General features: G+C 36.1%; 1 protein-coding gene across 6 annotated transcripts in view; it reads right to left on the bottom strand.

Moving 5' to 3' along the window:
• The window catches only part of LRRC4C (leucine rich repeat containing 4C), a 498,815-nt gene that overhangs the window by 87,967 nt on the left and 387,611 nt on the right, over window positions 1–23,237 (bottom strand). For 4 of the 6 annotated variants that reach the window (XM_035326556.1, XM_035326557.1, XM_035326555.1 and 1 more), the window contains 2 exons: window positions 13,699–13,780; window positions 12,469–12,607 (listed from right to left, as the gene is read on the bottom strand). The gene's annotated coding sequence lies outside the window, so the exon portion shown is untranslated. Of the gene's footprint in view, window positions 1–4,878; window positions 6,753–12,468; window positions 12,608–13,698; window positions 13,781–23,237 lie in introns of those variants that run through there. The other 2 variants (XM_035326559.1, XM_035326554.1) reach the window with 2 other exon arrangements.

The following is a 23,237-nucleotide window of genomic DNA, read 5'->3' as shown; positions in this document are numbered from 1 at the left end:
TCGCCAGATAATTTTTTTTCTTCTTCTTTGATTTGGGGTTGGTTTGTTTCCCTTTTCAATTCTGCTGGTTTTCTTGTTACATTGCACCCCCACCGTCCTGACATAACAAGTACAAGCTCTGCAGCAAATACTAGGGAAGACTTCATTCTGTGGTCTGATACTGCCTCTCTCCCTTTCACAAGCAGCAAGGATAAATCTTGTCTCAGCATTGTGAAAACAGAATTTCAAGAGTTCTTACAGTGGTGCAAGTATTTCAATTTACAGAAGCTCTGGTATATACCTGCAATGCATTTTAATCTGCCCAAGGAATAGATTCAATCCTGGCAAGTTCATTGTCGTTTCTAATTGTCAGCGACTGCTACACTTCACTTGCCTGCAGATATCCAATTAACATATCACCACTACACAAAATATTGCAATGTGCTCAATGTCCTAACAACAAGAGCCTCACACTTCACTTCCGTCCAACAATTTTCTCCTAATTGGGTTTTCAACATATTAGCAAGTGACAGAGAACGGACATAAGTGGACAGATAATGCAGCTCTCAAAGTCCTTTTCCTATTGTTGTGCAAAGTTCTGCAGAGATCCCCCTTGTTGTTGAGTAGATCCAGAGAGAGAAAGAGAGAAAGAAAGAGAGGAGAGAGGGAAGAAAAGCTCAACTCAAGAAGTGGAAAACATGTAACTTGTGCCCTGAGATATTGCTATGGCAACATTTAAACAATGAACAGAAAGCCCTGCAGGATTCTGCTCTCGCTTCCTTGGATACCAAATGTAGATCCTGATTCTCTTTTATTGTGTGCATGCACAAGTGTCTGATTTTTGCCTTTTCCTCTAACAGACAGCAAAATATCCATGCCCCATACCAGGAACTAGGCTTTAATTCATTTCCATATATTGCAGCTTGTGCATTGCAATTAAAACACACCACTAGCACACTCATTGCTCCTCTTGCTTCCCTATTTCTATCCCACAAGAGAAGAAACAACTGTGATAGTAAAGCTGAATAATGAGGTACCTTTATTTTCTATATAGCATCATTAAATAAACCACTCCAAAATATTACAAGTTGAACCTCGATGTCTTCTGCTGTTACAGGGAGCAATTACTGGAAGCGGAGGCAGGATCAGCTCCTTGCCCTCGTTCTGGAACTGGAGATTGCTGCAAGGCTACCTTCCGGGTCCCCATGACTGCTGCTATTACTAAATCCTCCTTATTTGGGTTGTCCTGGAGGGGCAGCACTTTATAACTGAAAGAGACTTGTTTTTCATTACGATTTTCATAGGGCAGCTGGCAAGGGTACAGATGGAGATGCAGAAGGAAGGCCTCTGCTAATAGAAGCTCAAAGTCCAGCCAGCTCGACTACTTCAGAAATAATTTAGTGGGTGCTAATTGCTTTTCTTCAGTCATTTCCCTCCCAGATTGCAAGCAGCACTAACACCCATTTCTCTCTCCTCATTCCCTAACTAGCAATCATAAGAAAGAGATTTCTCCAAGCTAAAGTGAAGGCATAGTGGCACAGCTGAGATGGAGGCTCTTGCACACTGCTATGCTCACAGTGCACTCCTTTAGCGATACACTGACACTTCATTCTTGGATTTTTTGTCTTGCAATTTTTCACCAAACATGCTAAAAGCCTGTCCGGAGTACTGTGCAAAATCTTCCTGTCTCATACTATCACAGCTAGAATCTTTGTGTGGAATGGGATCCAGCTTTTAAGGTCACAGACAAATCATTTTAGAGTCTGTATGCAGGAAGCCATGGCAACATCTTGGAAATTCCTTTATTTTCCTCCAGTCCCACACAATTGCTTGTATTGGTTCATGCCTAAAGCATTCTTTCTTGGGTTTTGCCTAGTTTGAAAGTTCATTTTTTCACAAGTACTCTCAGCCTGATAGCACTGAGTGATAGAAAAATTGCTGCTCCAGCAAACTGAGCATGTTCCTATTCTTGGTAATTGAAACTTATTCCCTACCTATGAGAAGACATGGACCAGCTACCCCTTTGCAGTACTAACCTGCATTTTCCAAGAAAATTTTAAGTTTGAGATCCATGATCTCTGACCTTCTGGAGAACAACTACAGCAAATGGAGTAGGGCTCTCTAAAACAGCTGTCTCTTTCCTTCTGTACAAGCATTTGATGCCTAAATATACACATAATGGTACAGCACCACCTTTACAGACCAATGCCTGAAAGGATTGTCCGTGTTTTGGAGAGTAGACAGCCTGCAGGATCAGCACAAGCTGCTGAATGATACACCTGTACTCAGGAACATGCAAAGAAGTAGCAGAGACAGCCAGTTCTTGCCTCTGCTTGAGGAGATTTGATGCTCCTCATTTAGCTGGATGTTTCTATTAACACTTTTGGCGATGTGTTTTATGACCAGCCCTTTGGGCTCTGGATAAGCCCCAACACAAATGCTTAGAAATGCTATACTCATTCCCATTATGAGACAGAATGAGTTAAACTCTGGGTTGTTCCATGTGTCTTTTGGCTACCCTATTAAGTGAATGATTCACTGAAGTGTGAAACTGTTGCCTCTTTAGAAGCAGACACGCATCCCTAGCTTTTTAATGTTGACATGGTTTGCCTATTTCAGCCCATACTAGTGGCTAAATTTTCCCAGTGCTTCCTTATCGCATCAAGAAAATCCTCCTGCTAGTTATTGTACAAAATGAATGAGGCACCTATGGTAGTTTCTATTGTCAAAAAAAACAGAGTTGCTCTATCAGATTTTCTGTTTATGTGTTCACTTGACAGCAATCCAGGGAAAAGCTTGGAGATGCCTTTTCCTTAGCCAGCTACTTTTTCCTTCAGTAATTACTGAGCAGCAGCTTAACATAAATTTAGCTGCTCTATTACTGCAACCGCTGATGTAAGTGTAGTCCACAATAGGGCACAGACTTATAATGATACATGAAGGAATGGAGAACAGAGTTTTGCGCATACTTTCAGATGCTTACAAACTTATTACCCATTTAGTGTCCCACCAGAAAACACGTGTCCAGAGAAATAAATGAGGCTAAAGCACTTCATACTAAACTGATTTAGCTATACTGAGAAGGATGACAGTAATTGGAACTGGAAGGAACAATTTTTGCTATGCCTGCTTCCTTCTTTTTCTACATACAACAGCACAAAGGGTCTAATTCATACACGTGGCCAAACAAAAACTCCCAGAGATTTCCTTAGGAGAAGAACGGGACCCTAAATCTTAATCCTTTACAAGTAGAAAAGGCTTAAGAGGCATGTCCTCCAAACAGAAGCACATGGGACACATTTGAGAAGCAGAAGGTCTCATTTCCGTTATGCCAAAAGATTCAGGACATTTACATGAAGTAACAGTGGTGATGTGTATGAAATTTAGAAAGAAAAAAAAAAAAAAAAAAAAAAAAAAAAAAAAAAAGGAAGTTAATATTTATTTATGTATTTATCCAGGGAAGTTGGAGCTCTTGTTTGTGTTGATTCACACAGGAAGCTTGTGAAGAGGGCAACATTGCCAGAAAAAAAATGGCAAAATCAAGAACTGGCTCAACCAACATCTCTCCCATTCCTGCCTTCTTTTCCCTCCTCCAGAATATTCCAGCTAAAGAAACGTAACATGACTGGCAAAGCTAGCTCTGTACCTTGTCTGCTAAAAATTATCCATATCTGTTCAGTGGTTCATTTGACTATGAGTTTTTCTCTCTCTTTCTACACCAATTGTGGCCTAGTACTTTCAGATGGAGCCTCTCCATATGCAGGCCAAGGTTGAGAAGCATAGAGGTAAGGGAGAAGAGAAGGGTAAAAGGAAGAAAACTCCCTATATACAAGGTAAGCATCCATGCCATATGAGGGGATGGAGGTGGCATGCTTCCCCACATGAAAACAAGAACATCTATTTTAAATATCACGTTACCCTGCCTTTATTTCACACTCCCACTTCTCCAGGAAGGGAGAGACGTTTACTGGTCTGTTACACATCATTACTAATTTGTGACCCTCACCATCTACAAGCCACTTTTTATTATTTTCATTATCAATATAACAAAAAGCTCCAAACAAGACAACATCCTCTCACTGCCTGTCAATCTAAGTAAATCTCCTTCCACTGCCATCAACGTCCTAGGGGAGTCTGGAGGATTCATCACAAAATCACAAAGAATTTCCTAGGAGATCTGGAGGGCATGAGTGGCTAGTACAGCAGTTCTCTGAACTCCCCTTCAACAGAAGAATGCCCTCTCTCTGCCTGCTACTATTTGTTCTCAGAGTATAAAACATACCATTTCTCTCAGAGCTGCCTCCTCAAAACCCATCACCCCTTGCCCTACACAACCCCACTCCCACCAAAAGCCATCTTTCATTTCCCTGCTTGATTATAAAATTTTCCTGTTAATACACCATGTTGATCTGCAATGTCAGACTGGATGCCAGCATTGAAATCATAGCCTATTTTAAACACTTTAATAATAATAATAATAAAAGGTAAAGAAACCTTCCCTGTACATCCAATTCTGTGTAAGTTGCATCTGGATTTTACAGATTGGGCAGTCAGGCAGCACCCACCACTCACTGCAGGGGCTTTTTCAAAAGATTCCTTTGCTAGTGAACATTTACAAATGTCATGAAGCCACACAGGCAGGCATCTGCAACATCCTACCAAGGCTGGAGTTTTACTAACAGGAACATTTGAGCTACTGTGAGATTTCAGTTCTGTCCTCATTCTTCTCCTTCTCTCTTTCCGATGCACCCCCCTCCTACTCTCGCCGTTATCAAAATTAAATCAGATTTTTATTCAGGTGGAGGAAGAGACCAAGGCAAGAGGCATAAGGAAGAAAGAAGAGAAGCAATGGGGCACATTTTCTTTCCCAAGATATAATAAAATGGAAAGTGTACTTACTATATCCTCAGACTATCCAGCTGGAAATCCGAGTGGTTATGAAAAAACAGGGTGGGGGAGGGGGGTTAAGAAAACTATTTCATTTCAGCAACCAAACCAAAATTAAAAACAACAACAAAAAAAGGGAAATAAAAATAAAAGATATCCAACTGCAATTTCCTGGCAATTTCAGTCCATACAGGTGCAAATCCAACCCAACACTGCTGAACTCTTCCCCTCCGGCAATTTTGCTTTCCTCTTCTCTGTCCTTTATTTTCTCTGTTGCGTTCAACTTTGCTGCTTAAAATTGCTGTAGTGGTAACGATGCTTCCCTTCACTGGCAAAGAGGGGTTTAAAAATAACAGGAAAAAAAAAAAAAAAATCCTTGCAGAGGATAAATGGTCCTTCTCCTTTATGAAACTTTTCATTCCACTGTGGATCCTTTGCCTACTTTCCTTTTCGTGAGGTTTTCTGCCTCTCTGGCTTCTCTGCTCTCCATTGCTTACTAGTTGTTTTTTCTCTGGAGAGCAGAAAGAGCTGTATTTCTTTTTAAGCAGCCCTCCATCTGTATTCTTTTAATGCAATTTTGTTGTGACTATTAAGATCCAGGTCTTGCCAGGCAATTTTCTTCTTCCCCCTTCTTTGCTGCACTATCAGTTATCCAATCCGAGTGTCTCCACATTAGAACAGGGATTCCCATTCTTCTTTTTCCCCTATTCCCCACACTCCTTTAAAAAAGAATCTCCTTATGCATTTAGATTTTTGTGTATGTCAAAATAATAAACTTTTAGTGTCTCTCCCCCCTCTCCAAAGATCTGATTAGATTTCCAATCACAACCCAGTGCGCAATTGGATTTTTGATTTCAGCAAGAAGCCAGCAATCCACAGCATCAGCACCCTCTCCTTGCTTTAAACTCCACGTTATATCTTTTTGCCTTCCCTCCAACTCCTCTGCATTTTCATAATCTCACATTAAATGGAATGACGGAGGGAGGGAGTAGAGAAAAATTCAAGGTTCCCACCAGCTGTCAAGAATAAATCCATCCCCTTGTTATATTTTAAACACTCGGGACGGGTGTTTTTAACTCCCACTCTCCCCTTTGCCCCCCACACTTCTCAAAATCTTTCTGATGTTAAAACTCCCCCGATGGGGCACAAAAGAAGCCTGGGGAGGCGTGATTTGTCCTCTTAGCTGTGAGTTTCACAAGCACCAGCTTCCCTTTGCTTTTCATTTCAGCTTCCTCTCCATCTTTTGTCCAGCAGCTATAAAGATCCAGCAGCACCAAGATGGATAAACTTCTATTTCTTCTTTGAGAGAGAGGGAAAGAAAGAGAGAAAAGGATAAAAGCTCTCCAGCCTCTGCCTCCCTTTTCCTCCCTTTCTCTGTTTCAATGCAGCTCCGATCGCATTTGCAATCTCTGCCTGGTGTATTTCAAATCTACAAGTTGGATTTCCCTTCTGCACAGCAATGAGTTACACTCCCATCGTCTTCCACATGCCAGTTATCTTCCCCCTTTTCTTCCTTCCTTCCTGTCTCCCTCCCTTCCAAGATGATACATTCCCAGGAGCGCAGCCGCTTCTTTCAGTTTTTAGTTTCATCCCTGAAACGCATAGCCCTTTGCACAGCCGAAACCTTTTCTCCCTCCCAGCTCGAATTCTTCCTGTGTGTGCATGTACGTACGCATCTATGTATATATCCAGTTCCAGACAGCTGCTGTTGTTGCTGCCGGGAGTAGCTCCGCTTTTCTGTCACCCTAGCTTTCTGTTACTCGTCACCTTCCAGTGGCACCCTAGGATTTGCAAATGTCCCGGGGCCAGTCTTTCTGGCTACACTCCTCCTTCTCCCTTTCCGTTCTCGCTCCCTTTCTCTCGCTCACCCCCCCCCCTCCCCCCAACCCCCGACCCCCCCTTTTCTCTGCTTGTGATCAGTAAAATACAATTACCCAATTACCTCCCATCATCTTAGCACTGATTGGTCAATTGCATTAACACTTGATGTCAGGGAAAGGGTATTGGAGCTGCACTGACGTGGCACTGCTGCCACCTGGTTGACAGTCTGGGAACAAACTCCAAGTTACCTTAGGAAACCTTCAAGTCAGAAAGCAGTAATTGAAAAACAAGGGATCATCTTAAGGAATGAAATGTCAAAACTCATTTTCTTAAAAGCCTGCTTGATTCTGACAGATCAACCAGTATGCACAGGTACCAGCCTAGCCACTGAAGCAGAGGGAATGGCAGTAAAATGAAAAAAGGTATAAAGTTATCTTTGCAAAAGAAGTAGAGATCAACCACTATTCACAGGTACCGCCTAGCCACAGAGGCAGAGGAATGACAATAAAAAGAAATGAGGTATAAAGTAATCTTTGCATAAAAAGTAACAGTTGAAATCATTTCTATGGAGAGACAATCAGTTTTCTAATTACAGAAATAAATGTGTGTTTAAAAACTGTGTATATGTACCTAAAACTCCATTTTGGCAGATGTTGTTCTAGGCCAAAAGCCCTATGAAGTGCCTCAAGGCTTCAGCGGGTTTAAGTAACAGCTCCAGTTAGTTGTTAGGTGGCAGGAACACAATGGTACAACACCTAGGCTCACATACATTGATCAGTATGACTTCCAACCAAGATTTTTGAATTTTCTAACCTGAGTCACAGATTTGGGTTTGCAAGGTACTGGCACATTTTTTTTTTGTTTTTCAAGGTTTTTTTAATTTATTTTTATTACCTTTTTTTTTTTTTTTTTTTTTTTTTTTTTTTTTTTTCCTTTCTCCCCAGGGACCTAAATTCAGAAGAAATTTTACATAAAACCTGGCATGTATAAAGTTAGACATGCTACCCTCTGCAGGATCAAAGGAAACAGAATATGGATGATGTATGTGCCGGCATTTCTCTCTCTCACAATCAGAAAGAAATTATTTATAGATCTAACTCCTCCACACAACCCCCAGAAAAAGAACTAGTCAGGAGCTTTCATGGTAATTATAGCAAACTTCACATATTAAGCAGAAATTATAAGTTATTCAACGCATACAATAATATAGCTAGCTCTTTGAATTGTCTCTCTAGTAACTGAATTATGTTTGTTATCCTTACGCAGTCTTCAATCTTTGGTGTGAAAATAAAACAAAATGAAATTTAAGTTTTATGTCATAAAGTTTTTGTAGAATTATAAAATCCATAAGCTTGCTGAATTCAGTCAAATAACACTTACTGAATCATTAACATTGACTTTCAGATTTATTTTACTGACTCAGTGGGCTTTCTGGTGAGAAAGTTCCTTGAGATATAAGTTAAGGAATTGGAACCAGGTCCTTAATCACTGTTAGACCATTTAGCATCTGATCTTACTGAAATCAATGGCAAACACAAATTCCCTAGCATGGGTGAAAGACTAGCTGTGTAGTAATAATGAATAACCCAAACATAATGGTCCGTCAAGAACACTAAAAAAAGACTTCAGAAATTTTGGAGAAGGCTGTGAGTGTGATATGAGATGAAGTTGCTGACAAGTAACAATCTTTTTCTCAGCTGGTGAGCTTATTTTGTTCCTGTCTGATTCATTGATGCCGCTGGTGTATTTTGGGCCTACAAACTTTTTATGACTCTCTTTCTTTTTACTACTTTAAATCAGGAAAATAAATAAATAATAATAATAATTAAACAAACAAAAAAAACAAATTTGTTTTCTTTTCCCAGAAGGATAAAAACATCACAGCCTAATAGGTGTTTGCTCCACTCTTTCTTTAAAAAGTACCTAAACACTTTACTGCTAATATTAAAGAACCGATGAGTAAAATTGAAGGTTTCTATAACTGAATTAAACAAATATATGAGCAACAAAACCAGAAGACATACAGCTTTGGGGATCTAATCGGAATTCAAGACAGAAGCGTTTGCAGCAGCTACACTATCTCTATGGATACAAACTACTGTATCCACAAAAATCCTACAAAGTATTTTATTTCTGCCAGAAATTTGCTCATTCTGCATTTTATGTCATTCAAACGGCATCAAAATACAATTTCTAACATATGCTAGTACTTAAATAGCCATACACATACATATATGAAAATAATATATTTACTGACATTAACATGACACAAAATTAACATCAAGACTGTAACATGCTGTAGGCTATGATACAATATTCTCTCAAAGTTTATTATTTTAAATATACCAATTATACTTTATCACCTAATAAACATAGAAAATAGAGTGATTAGCTTCTCAGAACATAATTTTAAAGCAATCTAATTTGCAATATTTATGAGATGACATTGCATAGTCTATGAAAAGCTTAATGTTATTTTACCACACAAAATCCAAGTTATATTCGTATTATCTATGTGTCAAAGCTTTTTAAAACAAATATTTAAACATTATCACAATAAGTCATTCACTAATCAAATGTTAAAAGGGTATCACTGTTAAGAGGCTGGAATGAAAGGCTGGACAGAAATATTTGTGCATGACTTTTTAACGTATTAAACTGCATGTTCTTGCCTTCAAGTGTATTGTTAGTATATTGCCTTCAGTCTTTTTATTTTGCGGATTTTCCGGGCAAGAAAAACATTGTATCAGTTCACAGACAACATGGGTGCCCCACCATTGGGCACGCTCTGGTGGAAGGCAACTGTTAAGAAGAGCGGCTGTTACACAGTCTTCCCCCTGGGAGCTGCCCTGGCCACTATGGTACAAAATCCCAACCACACAGTGGAGGTCACTGGATCCTGGTTCTTTTTCTGGACTGAGATCATCATGAGTCAAAAGAGTGAACTATGATAAAAAAAAAAAAAAAAAAAACTAAACACAGACTGGCCAGGGAACTTTTTTTTTTTTTTTTTTTTTTTCCCAGCTAATGGGGCGAGCTTGCCTGATCCAGGGTATGATGGTGAAAACAAATCTCAAATGTATCTACTGTCAAATGTTCGCACAATAAACATGGACAACAACCAGTTGTCATAACAATTCCTTATTGACAGGTGATGAGAGTTAAAGAACTGAACTTCTGTCAGTGATTAGCACTGGAAGAGACTAATGAAAAAGACTAGACACAGAATTGTCAGTCATTTGGTGGAAGAGAAACATGACCAAAGCCTAAGAAAAGCAAATTCTAACCTGTACAGGTTAGAAAGGAGAAGATAAATCTCATAATGGAATAAGAATAAACTAATTGTAAAGGAAAGAGTAAAACCAGACCATTTTGTTTATACAAATTGAAAAGCAGGTTCCAAGTTGTTCTAAGCCAATGACAGCCCTGCCTTTCTCTTAAATATGAAGAAATCATATATGAATCTGTGGAACATATTATTCTTCCTATTTATTAAACATTGCTGACAAGAAACTGCTTGCATGCAGAGACAGTACTTGCATCTTCTTATAGCTTACTGCTTTCAAAGCATAACACATAAAATGCTGACAAACTTACTTTTCTCTCCAGGGATCAAGCTCACTAATTAATTTAGGGATTGAAGAGATGCTAAAAATCTCAGACTATATAAAATATGTATCATAAATAATGTCACTGGGTAATTGACTTCTCCAATGTAACTGAAGCTCATGGTACATGTTTTCATGTGTATGTGATGTCACTGAGAATTGTTCATTTTTTTTTAGTATGAAAAAATAACATCAGGTGCATACACATCAAAATTAGCAACTGACTATAATGCTTCCTCGTTTATTAATTTTGACATATTTTTGTTCTAATGTTTACTGTTCTAGTTTTAATTTATAGGTAATTTCTACTTGGTCACATACTTTTGGGAGAAGTAAAAGTTTATCCTTTCAGGAAGATCTGGGTAAAAGCACAGCGCATAGGAAGTCCAAGTGCTGTTTAATAAACCCATCTTTCTGTAATATCATAGTACCTATTATTTTTGTTAAAGATGAAGCAGAATGGTTTTTTGTTGTTGTTGTTTACATTTGAAAGGAACTATATTCTCAGTTTTTTTGTATGTTCATTGTCCAGTTGGGTTAGCAGAACAAGTTTAGAATGGTTCTACAATTTGTCCTATTAAAAAATAAAGGTAGGAACATCTTTGATGTTAACAATCCATGACTGAACGGCAACTTGCTTCAGCAATAACTTTCTAGACTTTCCATCCTATGGAGCTGAATCCAGTATTGTCAGTGTTCCCATTAAGGGAGAGACAATCAATTGACCAAGTTGAGCATGAGTCAGCAGTGTGCCCTTACTGCAAAGAAAGCTAATGGTATTCTGGGCTGCTTTAGGCTAAGTGCTGCGATCAAGTCAAGGAAAGCATTCCTTCCCTCTACTCAACTGTGCTGAGGCCATACCTAGAGTATTGTGACCAGCTTTGGGCTGCCCAGTCCAAGAGAGACAAGGGCATGTCTTCTATGAGGAAAGGCTGAGAGATCTGGATAACAGAAGGCTCAAGGGGAATCTCATCAATGTATACATACAAATGGACTCTTTTCAGTGGTGCATAAGAGAAGAGGCAATAGGCACAATTTGAAACATAGGATTTGCCTGAACATTAGGAAACACTCTTTTCTCTAAAAGAGTACTGAAAAAGCGGCTCAAATAATGTAATTCCTATGAAACTAATTTAAGACAGAATTTGATTCTAGACAAAGTCTCTCCTCTCCAGGACAGGGTGTCACTGACATCAAACTGCTGAAATTCACTCCACAGGGAAGAATAACTTGTTTGATTTCAATGGAGTCTCTCTGGATTAATGGATGTGTAAATGACAATTGAGCAGGGTTGTTCATTTTACTTTTACACCCCACCTAATGCATTTTGGTTTTGAAAATGTCAACAGAATGGGGAAGGACAGATATCTAACTGTTAGTTTTAAATTGGATTTTTTAAGAATATAAAATTTAAGAATATAGACAACTAGAGTTGGACATGAATGATGCATCACTTTGGAAAAAATATCTTTACTGTGAGACACCAGATTTTTCTTCAGTGAATTATAAATAGAGAGACTGATACTCTGACATAGAGATTAATGTATTGGACATCTTAATTTCTTCTACTGTGGAATTATTGTGACTGGAAAACAAAATTTTCATTTATTGAAAATAAAATCTCGACTACATATTCTTCAAAGCTTTAATAAGAAACAACCTAGCAGCAATATTGCTCTGCCTCATCCTCATGTCTGTAAGTTCAAAGTGAAATTTAGGTTTGGGGAAAAGCCCTTCAGAAAAGAACTCTGAGCCAATAAAAAAGTAACATGGTAGATTTCTAAATTTTCATTGCAAAAAAAAAATAATTAAGTAGTAATGGTTTGCTTTAACCTTTCAAGATCCCAGATAAAGTTATACCTTTCAATACAGTGGGGAGTAGAAGAAATGGTATATGCAAAGAGATCATTGACAGACATCACTGCCAAAAAGAAAAAATATATATATACACAACTCATTAGAAACTACAGTAGTTAAGAAGATAACTTTCCTTTTCAACATCTATTTACAGATACTTATAACTTTCTAAATAACTTCCAACTAAATGTCTATCTATATACAATTTTTATACATCAGACAAAGTTCCACTTAACTCTACTATATTTTTCATATATTCTATTTTCCACATAACTACTGAGTAAATTATAGTGAACATAATAACCTATTTTCTTACCATCAGTCCTTGGAGGACTGTGGCCACTGATGAGGACATCAAAAGAGTTATAGCCAGGGTTCACTGAGTTTTTATTTCCAGAGTGCTTGTATGCTCTCAGGATAGATTATTTGATTTCTCTGTACACCTCTTACCCTACCTGTAAAATGGAAAAAACACTCAATGAACATGTTAAACAGCATGGATTCATCATTAAGAGGACTACAGAGAGTATGCAGTTTCGCAGCTGGAGTGCATGATGTGACACCTTACCATCTATACCATGCAAACGAGTAGGAAAAAAATGAGGTAGAAGGGGGAAACAAACAAACACACACACTTAGCATTTTCTTCAGTACCCTAGAAATCTATACTTGATATTAAATAATTTAATTAAATAATTTAAGATCTCTGAATGTGGTTTGATATAAATGTACTTTGATAGACATTGACTCAGATTGATGAAAAAGTGAGAAAACAATTTGGGACCTATCAATGAATAAAGGCAGAAGTCACCATATTTACACTCATAAGTGCTATAAAACATGGAATAAGACCAACTTTCATCTTGAGCTTTCTGGATTTTCTATCCAGTCTTTATCTCTCCCTATTATCTCTGTATTCATACTAATTCCCATGGAAAATGTACATTGTTTAAAGAACATACAAAGCCTCAATTATCTAATCATCTTTCAGTGTCATCTTGAAGAGGTAGATTAAAAACTATAAAACAATAATGAGCCTCTTTACATTCTTTTAGAATTTACTTGGCTACTACCACTCTAAACCAATGGTCTAACTAGTCCACTGAAGTATTACTTCTATAGAGAAAATATATTCCATAGTATGTAGTTCCAGAACATTCATTTCATAAAGCAAAATAAGGGAAAGAATGAATTTGCACTTAAGCCCTGGAAAAGTTAAAAGGAAATATGTTTTGGAGGCAATAAGAGGAAACAGATTTAATACATATACATCTTTGCTTCCCTTAGGACAGGAGTCTAAGAAATTCTAAAAGAAAGTTGTGGCCAAGAACATTTCTCACTCTTTATTGACTGTATGTTAGAAATTATTATAAGATTTTAAGAAGTCCTGTTAGTCGTGACTGGTGAAAATGATGGTAAAAATATTGATTATTTAAAGTGTATATTTAATATTTTTTCCATCAGTGATACTTAAGACTCAGTTTTCCTATCATTTCTCCAAACATCTGTCCCAACGGATATGGTAGAGGTTTAAATTGAAACCTACCTTATTGAATCAGATGTGATCTTCAAAATCTAAGGAAGAATTCTTCTAACGGGCATTTATGGTAATGAAGAGAATAAAAATCCTGCAAGGAACAAAAAATTGCTTTAAGAAGCTGTAAATCATGATAGATTTTTTTTTTTTTTCCCAGGGGAAAATAATAGTGATGCATAGGAGTCTGAATTTGGTTAAAACCTGTAAAAATTGTTTTCTTTTTACTTGTGTGTGTGTACCCTCCATTTCTCTCTCCTTATGCTTTTTCAATAGTCTAGACTGAAACTGCATTTCCTAACAATCTAATCTGTCTTATACCCCTTTATGAAGGTAGGTAGAAATGATCTTCAACATGGTGGAAAAAATGCACAAACTATCATTTAACAGATGAGAAGTGGTATCAGCCTCTAAGTTTACAGAACTACAGTATAGGACACTAAATTTGGGGATTACTAAGAAAACTGGAATAGTGGGCTGAAATTTACAAAGTTTGAAAAAAATTGTGGGCAAATATATATATATTATATATATATATATATAATATAATATATATATATATATATATAATATATGTATATATATATATATTGTATATATATACATAAATTTAACCCCTTTTAAAATGGGATCTCCGAAGTCAGGAGTCAGTTGAAATTAATCACGAGTTCTGGAAAACTCATTCAATAATTCTCTACATGAAAGCATATACCCAAAAGCAGGAATTAACTACCTGTGGTCCTAAAGAACATAAAGCATATTTTACTAGAATTCTTTTTCTAGAAGAGAGATTTAGAAGAGAAGAGAGATTAAGGTCCAAAGTACACATTTAATACAAACTCTCCCAAAAGCAAAGGTATAAAGCCGTTTTAATTTTGTATTAAAAATTTTCCCCAGAAATAGCATAATTAAAGACAAACTAATTTAAAAAAAAATAATGGTATTGAATTATTCCTATTTTGATAATTTGTAGAATAAACTATTCCATGCTTTGTTTTTATTAATTTTCATTATTATTTATGTATTTTTTCTTATTATGTCTCCTTTCTCCGTCCAACAGTTATTTCTTTCATTCAAAGGAAAATAAAACTAAAGATGCATAAATATCAATAAAGAACTGGTTCTAAAGTAATTATTTTTATGCATATATTTTCCTTTAATATTCCCTTAAGAATTCATATCCTTATTAAGATGACAGGATTGCACTGAAATAGATGAATCACTTTCTCCATGACTTCCCCAGATATAAGAAACGAGGATTGGTTTGTTTTTGCCATCTATACAGCTACATAAACATGTACGTACCCAAATTTATATTATGATACACTGTAAGGCTTAAATATTGTAGCTGTTTTGTTTGCTTTACAGTCCAAAACACTGCAGGAAGGGATATTTTAATAAAATATTTTTTTCAAACATCTGTGACTTTAAAAATAAATAGAAATTTCTCATATATTTATTCTAAAATAATGTTGCCTGTGTTTATTACATAGCATATGCTTGTTAAATCCATAATGGAATACAATGGAATGAGAGGTAGATGCAAACTGGTCCTTGACCTTGTTAGTCTAAGATTTTCCAACAGTTTCTAGACAGTGTCATTGTTTCCATTAAATTGGGGCTTTACATATAAGAAATTGAGCTTGCTGAAATTCACCAATATAAACTTCTCTTTCCTAAAGTATAAAGGCCTAACAACATCAAAACAACACCAAACCTGAATCTATTCTACAAACAAAGTCTCTAGGATGCCTTTAAGAGGTATTCAGATGTATAAACATGTGGATTGGAACATTTTGAGATTTACAGAGCTTGTTTAAGATCATTAATCACCTAAGTCCTGTATGTCTTCATCTTTAAAAGCTTTTCAAACAAGAACACCATTTGTTTGTCTGCTAATAACAGAGAATAACATGTGCTAAATGTGTGAAATCCACACATAACTTATAGGGCTAAGAAATACTTCTTACAAAAAAGTACCATTTGTGTCAGCTTAATCATAACAAGATATTGGTGGCTATTCCATTTTTTTTTTTTTTTTTTTTTTTTAAGACTTCATTTATATTTCTTACTTCCTTTGAACAGAATAAAACCAAAAGCTTGTGTGCTGTGTTATTTGGTTGGAGGCTGAGTATGGCAGGATTATAGATCAGTCATTAATCCTGCTGGTCAATAAAACAAAACAAAAGCCTGTCATAGTGGCTGGGGTTGTTCTGTGCAGACTGAAAATATATTAATTAACATACTCACAGATTCAAATTTCCTTCCAGAATTTCTAAGACAGATAATATCTGAAATACCACCCCACTATCTTGCTGCAGAAAACTTCAAACACCATCTTATACATTCCTTCTTTAACAAACTGACTGATGTTTGCTCTGGGCTGGTTCTGTATTACATTCATGCCCACCTTTGGGATTTGATTCTGTAAAGCATTTAAATGAGATATTTATAAGTCAATCATACTGATGAAGACCTGTATTCTGAGCTCTAGAATGGCAAGGATTTTTGCTTTGGTTAAATGAGAGCAAGTATATAAATATACCCCAGCCCTTTGTCACACAACAGTGTAGGAGTAGATGATTTTTTTAGGCAAGGTGCTAAAAGTGAGAAGGAAGCTCTAACAACTTGCAGTTATGACACATTATTATTCATTGCGTAGTGCATCAGTCAGACTGTCATAATGCACAGCAGAGAGCACACACATTATTGATGCTGAACAGCGCTGAGAGGGATTGCAGAGGCACAAGTCATTTTGAGGAAAAATCTTTGTCACAATCCAGGCACAGGTTTGCTGCACATTGTGGAAATGATCTGGCAGCACAAGCTAGGGGATCATCAACTGAATCCCAACAATCAACAAAATTACAAATCAAGACATATTTGTATAGGTTTCCTGAGAAGCAGTCGAAATTCAGTATGTGAAGTATTCAGTTAATATTATCCAACCACATCTATTAGTCTTAGATAAAGTGATCTGAACAAATACCAGGTCAAATGTGCAAACTGTAAGTGGTCGGCACAACACTTTGCACTGAAGAAGAAGGTTAATACGAGATGGCAGAAGCTTCAAGGTCAAAAGCAGCATAAGAGTAAAATTTAAAATCACCCAAGAAGAACATAAAGAAATAAGGCATTAAAATAAGGAGGTCAGATGCAGGCATCAATTTTAAATACACAGACACAAAGAAAGAGACACAAAAAAGAAGAGGAGCCAATTAGACACATAAGGCAGCCTGAATTTCCTGAAGAAGAACATTTCAAGTTACATGTATAAATAATTAAAAACAGCTTTCATATCTTTGAAAATTAGCCTATATGAACAAAGCTTTATATGTCTTGCTTCCATTAAAATTTGCCTCTTCAAGTATTTGCAGAAAATTAAATCGCAATAAGCAAATTCACTTTTCATTCCCCCGTCCTTTAGCCAGTTGCAATACTGTGATAACTTCTTCAATTTTTCTGCTTCTCTCTCTTTTTTCACCATATATGGCCACATTCTCTGTTTGGGTTTTGGTTTGTTTGATTGGTTGGTTGGTTGGCTTCTTTGTTTCTCTAAAATAATCTTCTAACTGGGAGTAAAGAATAAAAAAATCTCAAAATCAGAGTTCAGCAGCAATTCAGATAAATAGTTCTCAAACATAATTATCAGGTCAGGGAGCATTATTGCAGTGCCATTGCAACCATCACTGTGTGAGGCCTTCTTGCTTCTAGCAGCTCGTATCATTGCTTACAAATCTCATCTAGACTTCACTCATGCTAATATACTTTTAGAATACTGTGGATAACAGGATACAAAATAAATTATATTAAACCCACAGTATTCTTCCTTGTTAGAGTGACATTTAAGCAATAATGATTGAGGTGCACAGTATTCCTGGGACACTAACTCACAGAGGAGCTAATGATCATGGCCACCTATCAATAATATCCATTTGTAAGTAATCATATAATCATTTAAGTTGGAAAACCTCTAAGAACATCTAGTCCAACCTTTAAGATATTATAGTATTATAAGATCAAAAAAATCTACAGGTTTAGTTCTTAGAAATTAATAATAACAACAAAAACAAGCAGTAAGTTGTATGAATACAGAACTTTTCATCACAGTTTGTCTAAAATCACCACATAGGAATTATTTTAGAGACCACAGGTATGCTCCTCTGTGGTGGAGCACAACTTCTGGTAAATGATTTACAGCAGTACTACACAAAATATTCACATCAAGGAAAAAAAAAAAAAAAAAAAAAGCGCATTTCTGTTCAATTATGCAAGTGGAATTCAACCAGCGGATTATCATTTTTATCAGTGTCACAAAAGACAGTGATATCAAGGGACCTGAACTAAACCTTCTAATTTCATTAGGAATGTTCTAAACAGCACGGAGCATGTCCCTCCTACTCTGACCATTCCCTACCTCACTGAACACTTTGAGAATAGTTAAGAGAACAACTTAGGAAAATGATGCTGCTGGCAAAAGGCGTTATTAGAAGGTCAGGATGAATATCAAATAGAAAACTAGAAAGCATTTACACATTCATATTTTCACTAACAAATCAATTTCTTTCAGTAAGCTCAGTATCACTTATGATTAATTTTTCTTTATATTAAGAATTATTATCCAACTATTTTTAGCCTAACTTGGTAAGAAAAAGAAAATAAAAAACAACTTTACACTTTTTCACAGAACAGACAAGCAAGTTAAAGACAACTGAAGTAGAGAGAAATTATATCATTTCATTGTGTCATGATCTGCATATAGCATTCTGGTTTATTCCTTTTTATTAGCCTTTAAAAGGGACAAATTAAATCATAGAATCATAATTTTGGTTGGAATGGACCTCCAGGGGTCATCCAGTCCAGCCTCCTGCCTCAAACAGGCCCAGGTAGCGCAAGGTCGTGTCCAGTGGAGACCTGAACCTACACAACCCCACAACCTCTCTGCAATCTATTCCATTATTAAAGCAACCCCAGAGCATTAATTCCACAGTTAATAATGCCAGGTATAGGAGATAAGAGTGAGGGAGGAATGAATTAGGAACTACTTCTTTGCTGTCCTTGGTGCTGAATTCACTATCACAAAGCTGGCCCACAATGCCTATTCAGTTTGGAACCTCACACACGTCGGAGAAAAAAACTATCAAGTTCACTAACCTATGCAACAGAAATGTTTCATAAGGAAATAAATACTATATTTTTAAATGTGAATTAAAATACTAAATTGGCAAATCTAAATACAAAAACAGAGGGATCAAGGAATTAAGAAAGAACAGAGATTTATTGATACCCTGCTGTTCCTTGTGATCCTCTGATGTCCTGGACATATTCAATATGAAAAATCAAGTAGCATGAATGGAATTATCCAACTGGAAAAGTTCATCTCAAATTTTAGTCTTTAAAATACACAAAGTATACCTGTTACACTGGAGCTATTACTTAACTGTGTCAGAAGCAGCTGCATTTTTTATTTCAAATTTATTTGAATCATTCCAGATTAAACTGGCCTAATCTGGCCTACATAAATTTATTCTATTATTAGATATAATACATTTTTTTTCTGAATTTTAAGAAGTCAAGCTAAAAATAAGTTTCATGAAAGATGCCATCTAGAAACTTTTTCTAATCATGACTGAAAAGATATACAAAGGTTTCTCTAACATACTGATGTGAGATAGAATATTTATATTCTTATTAGAGAGAGTCAGATTCAATCCATATAAAAAGATAGAAAATATGTGATTTATTCATAGGTAATAATAGAATATACATGCATTAAGAAGTAAATTCATTGATCAAAACATTTTATCAAAATATTCTGCAGTCAATTGACACTTGAAAAACAGTAAAAAGTGTAAGATAGTCAGTGGATAAGCACAGTACATGACTGTTGAAGCAGCATGCCAATAGTTTCCTGAAGACTAATTCTAAGACTTTTCTAAAAATTATTAGTCTGTTCCTATTTGACAAGCAAGTACACACAATGACTTTGTCAGAAATACCTTCATTAGAAAAGCTGAATTATTTGTTCCCTTACATAAAATTACTGTCTACTATACTTCCACCTACCTTTTTTATACATATATACACTTACACATTTTTTGCCTGTTCTCATCAAGCAGAATCAGACCAATTTTACCTGCAAATATGGCTCTAGGTATTAACCCAAAGAAAATAAGTTTGAGGTACTGATAAAATTTAACAGGTTTCATATGAGAAAAGAAAAAATGAAGTTATCAGAAGACATTAAAACTCTATTAGGGATCAGCACATAAATTCAGGTCTTTCCCGACAACTGTCATTCTTGTGCCAAAGTTCAGACAAGCAATAGAGATGTCGCACGCTGTTGAAGTCTGTTTCTATGTTGCCTGCCAGCACTATCAGAGCATTAAGGAAACTGAAATAGAACCAACTGATTATAAAACCACAACAAAAGGAAACCAAATTGTTCCCTTTCCTACTACCTGTTTACAAGAACAGCCACCTACTGTAAATATCTCCCAAATGATATTTTATTTAATGTTGTCTCATTAAGGAACTTTCACAAGCTTCATTAAAGATGACACTGATGTAAAATGCAGTTGAATACACTTCTAGCTACATATGCCTTTTTCTACTTAAGACATTATCACAGTCTTGTGGAAGACTAGTGAGATTGCAGAGCAGTGTTTTGAGTTATGCCTAGTGGACTATACATGATTTATACTAAATGGTTTATTTAAAGTGTTACAATACGTTGCCTTCAGTTCTCAAAATAACAACAACAGCTAATAAAAACTTTTAATAGAATCAAAATTTTCACACGAAGTGTGAAAAAAAGCAAGACTAATTACTAATTATTCCCAACAGAATAAAAAATATTTCATAACTCTAAAACACAGCCCTGGAACTCCTCTAGAACACAACTGCTAGGGGAAAATAAGTAGGACAAACTGACATGCATAATTTTATTAATTGACCTCTCTTAATTATTCTTCACATCTTCATGAGTTAAAGCAAGAAGAAAACTTAATTCACAGACAAAGAAAAAAACTACATAATTAGGAGACAAAGAAAAAAGTTTATAGTTTTTAGAATATGTAAGCACAAACTTTTATAAACTGTACAGTAATCTTGACTGTAATTCAAGTTCCAAAATGTCCAAATAAGCTAGCAGAAATAAAGAAACTTCCATGTCCCCCATTGTGGGTAAACTCAGCAATGCATGAGGCAACTCTTGATTGTTCCCTTGCCCTCAGTAACCATGAAATTTTCTAATGAAATTTTCATGAAAGCCAATGTGTTTCCATGTAATGGCACTTTGCATCAGAAAAAGGTTGCACACAAACTTCTCCAAACATTTGTATTTGTATGACCTCAAATTATAAAGCACACATTCTATGGATGCATTTTCTATGTATCCCAGCCTTGTCTTAAATTCTGACATATGCAAATCAATTTATCCTTGAATCATTCTCAAGTTGCTAGAAAAGTACAAGGCAAAATGAAGAAATGCAAATACCATGTTTTTTACTGCAAATTCAGAGACTGAAAGCAATTGTATCAGTGATGCTGTTAAGAGCTGTACAGTTGCTCTGCTACAGGCTCTCATTTTATTATGAGTCACATCGTATTAGAGTAAAACAGACTGAAACATTCAGTCAAAATCCTACCTACTTCTTCACAATTCTAAATCCAACTCAGTTTTACTGTGGAATCAATCCTAGGAAATTTGTACTTGGCATGATACCTAAAAACTTTAGCTTATGTCAGATTTCTATATGTGGATTATTGTAAGGGAAAGCCTGATAGAAGTCATAAATCCATGGTAGCAATTATTTATTTATTTTTTATAATCTCATTAACAAGATGGCTATGAAGGGAAGAATGTTTCCTCATTTCCTAGGCTCTCCAGAACTTCCCAATGGGAAATATATTTATTTCACAAGCATGAAAGTTACATGAGTTTGCATAACTTGAGCTCAAGGGGCTGGAAAAAGCAGCAGAAATAAACTTTCTGCAATCACACTTGCCTCTTTCTGCTATGATTTACATACAAAAACAGGGTTTATAACCATCTCTTCTAAATCTTACTTGGTACCTTCATTGTCTTGGAAAGAACAGTTAATTGTTTCATTTTGCCCTTCACTTTATTCAGCTGCCACTCAAATAAACAAGATGTGTTGCTGGGGGGCGGGGGGAGAACAAATTTAAGGATGTCATAAACATGCATTTGTTTCCCTCTGTGCAGAACAATAACCTGCCTTTGAATTACATATCTTGCCACTAGAACTAGAAAAACAAAAACAACAACAAAAAAAACACTCTAATTTAAACAGTCCTACCTGTTGAACTAGCCACATTCCAAAAATTTGCATAAGGTAATTGCCAAGAGAAAATCAATTCATGTCCCCTGGAAAATAAATAAATAAATAAATAAAATAAAAAAAACACAGAATATTTATCTTTGAGTGGCTTTGTATTATTCTTGCACTTCATTCTCACAGAATGTCTCCCACATGACCATGAGCAGTTTATTTGCCTCTTGCAAGCGATGGTCATTAGTTTAAGTGACCAGTTTAATTAATTTATCCCATTACTGCCACTGTTTAAGGAAAACAAGACAGTCTTGCAATCTATGGGAAAATCATTGCAGTTGATGTATTGTGAGAGTCTGAAAAGAGGCTGTAAAAAGCAGAAATATGTTATCATTATTTCCAAGTGAGAGAGCTCATACAAACTAGTCTGTTCACAATTTCAGAACTATGAACATGCTTGTACCTTGAACACCAATACAAAAAAGAAACACTAGAAATTTATAAGTATGTTTACAAATTTGGAGTGGAAAACTAGACTACCTTGGCTCTGGAACCCATTAACCTTATTCTGTACTGAGAAAATCAGTCCCTTCAACAAGTAATTTCTTCCTTTTTCACCACTCTACACCTCTCACAAGGTCAACCATCATCCTTTTTGATAAATGTTTTTCCTAACTTGTTCAGAAAGACTTCAGTGATAGATATTATTGGACCTTACAATCCAATATTTCAGTCTCTCTATTATAAAGTGATTCCCAATATTAAATTCGAAAAAAACTTGCTACAGTAAACCTGCTACATATCTTTTCCACCTGCAGCAGGGATCACTCCTTTCCAATAACTTTTCACGTGCTGAAGACTGTTATCATTCCTCAATTTCCAACTCTCTTCCTTCTGTTCTTTTTCCAACATTAGGTGTTTCAAATTGTTTCTCAAATGTCGGCTTCCTAGGCCTTTCTCCTCATTGACACCCTATGGTGCTCTGTACTTCTATTGCATCCTATGGCAGAGACGGAGTTAATTTTCTTCACAGCAGTTTATATGGTGCCATGTTTCACATGTGTGATCAAAACAGTAGTGATACCACACGTATGTTTTAGCTATTGTTGAACAGTTTGCACAGCATGAAGGCCTTCTCTGTTTCTTACTCTGCGTTCCCCAGTGAATTAGATTAGGGAATGTGCAAGAGGCTGGGAGGGAACACAATCAGACAGATGACCTAAACTAACCACAGAGAGATTCCACGCCATACATCGT

The sequence above is a fragment of the Oxyura jamaicensis genome, chromosome 5 (genome assembly GCF_011077185.1).
Source record: "Oxyura jamaicensis isolate SHBP4307 breed ruddy duck chromosome 5, BPBGC_Ojam_1.0, whole genome shotgun sequence".
In the NCBI taxonomy this organism is placed as follows: domain Eukaryota; kingdom Metazoa; phylum Chordata; class Aves; order Anseriformes; family Anatidae; genus Oxyura; species Oxyura jamaicensis.
Note: the sequence above shows the minus strand (reverse complement) of the source record. Positions and strands in the feature narration are given on the sequence as shown.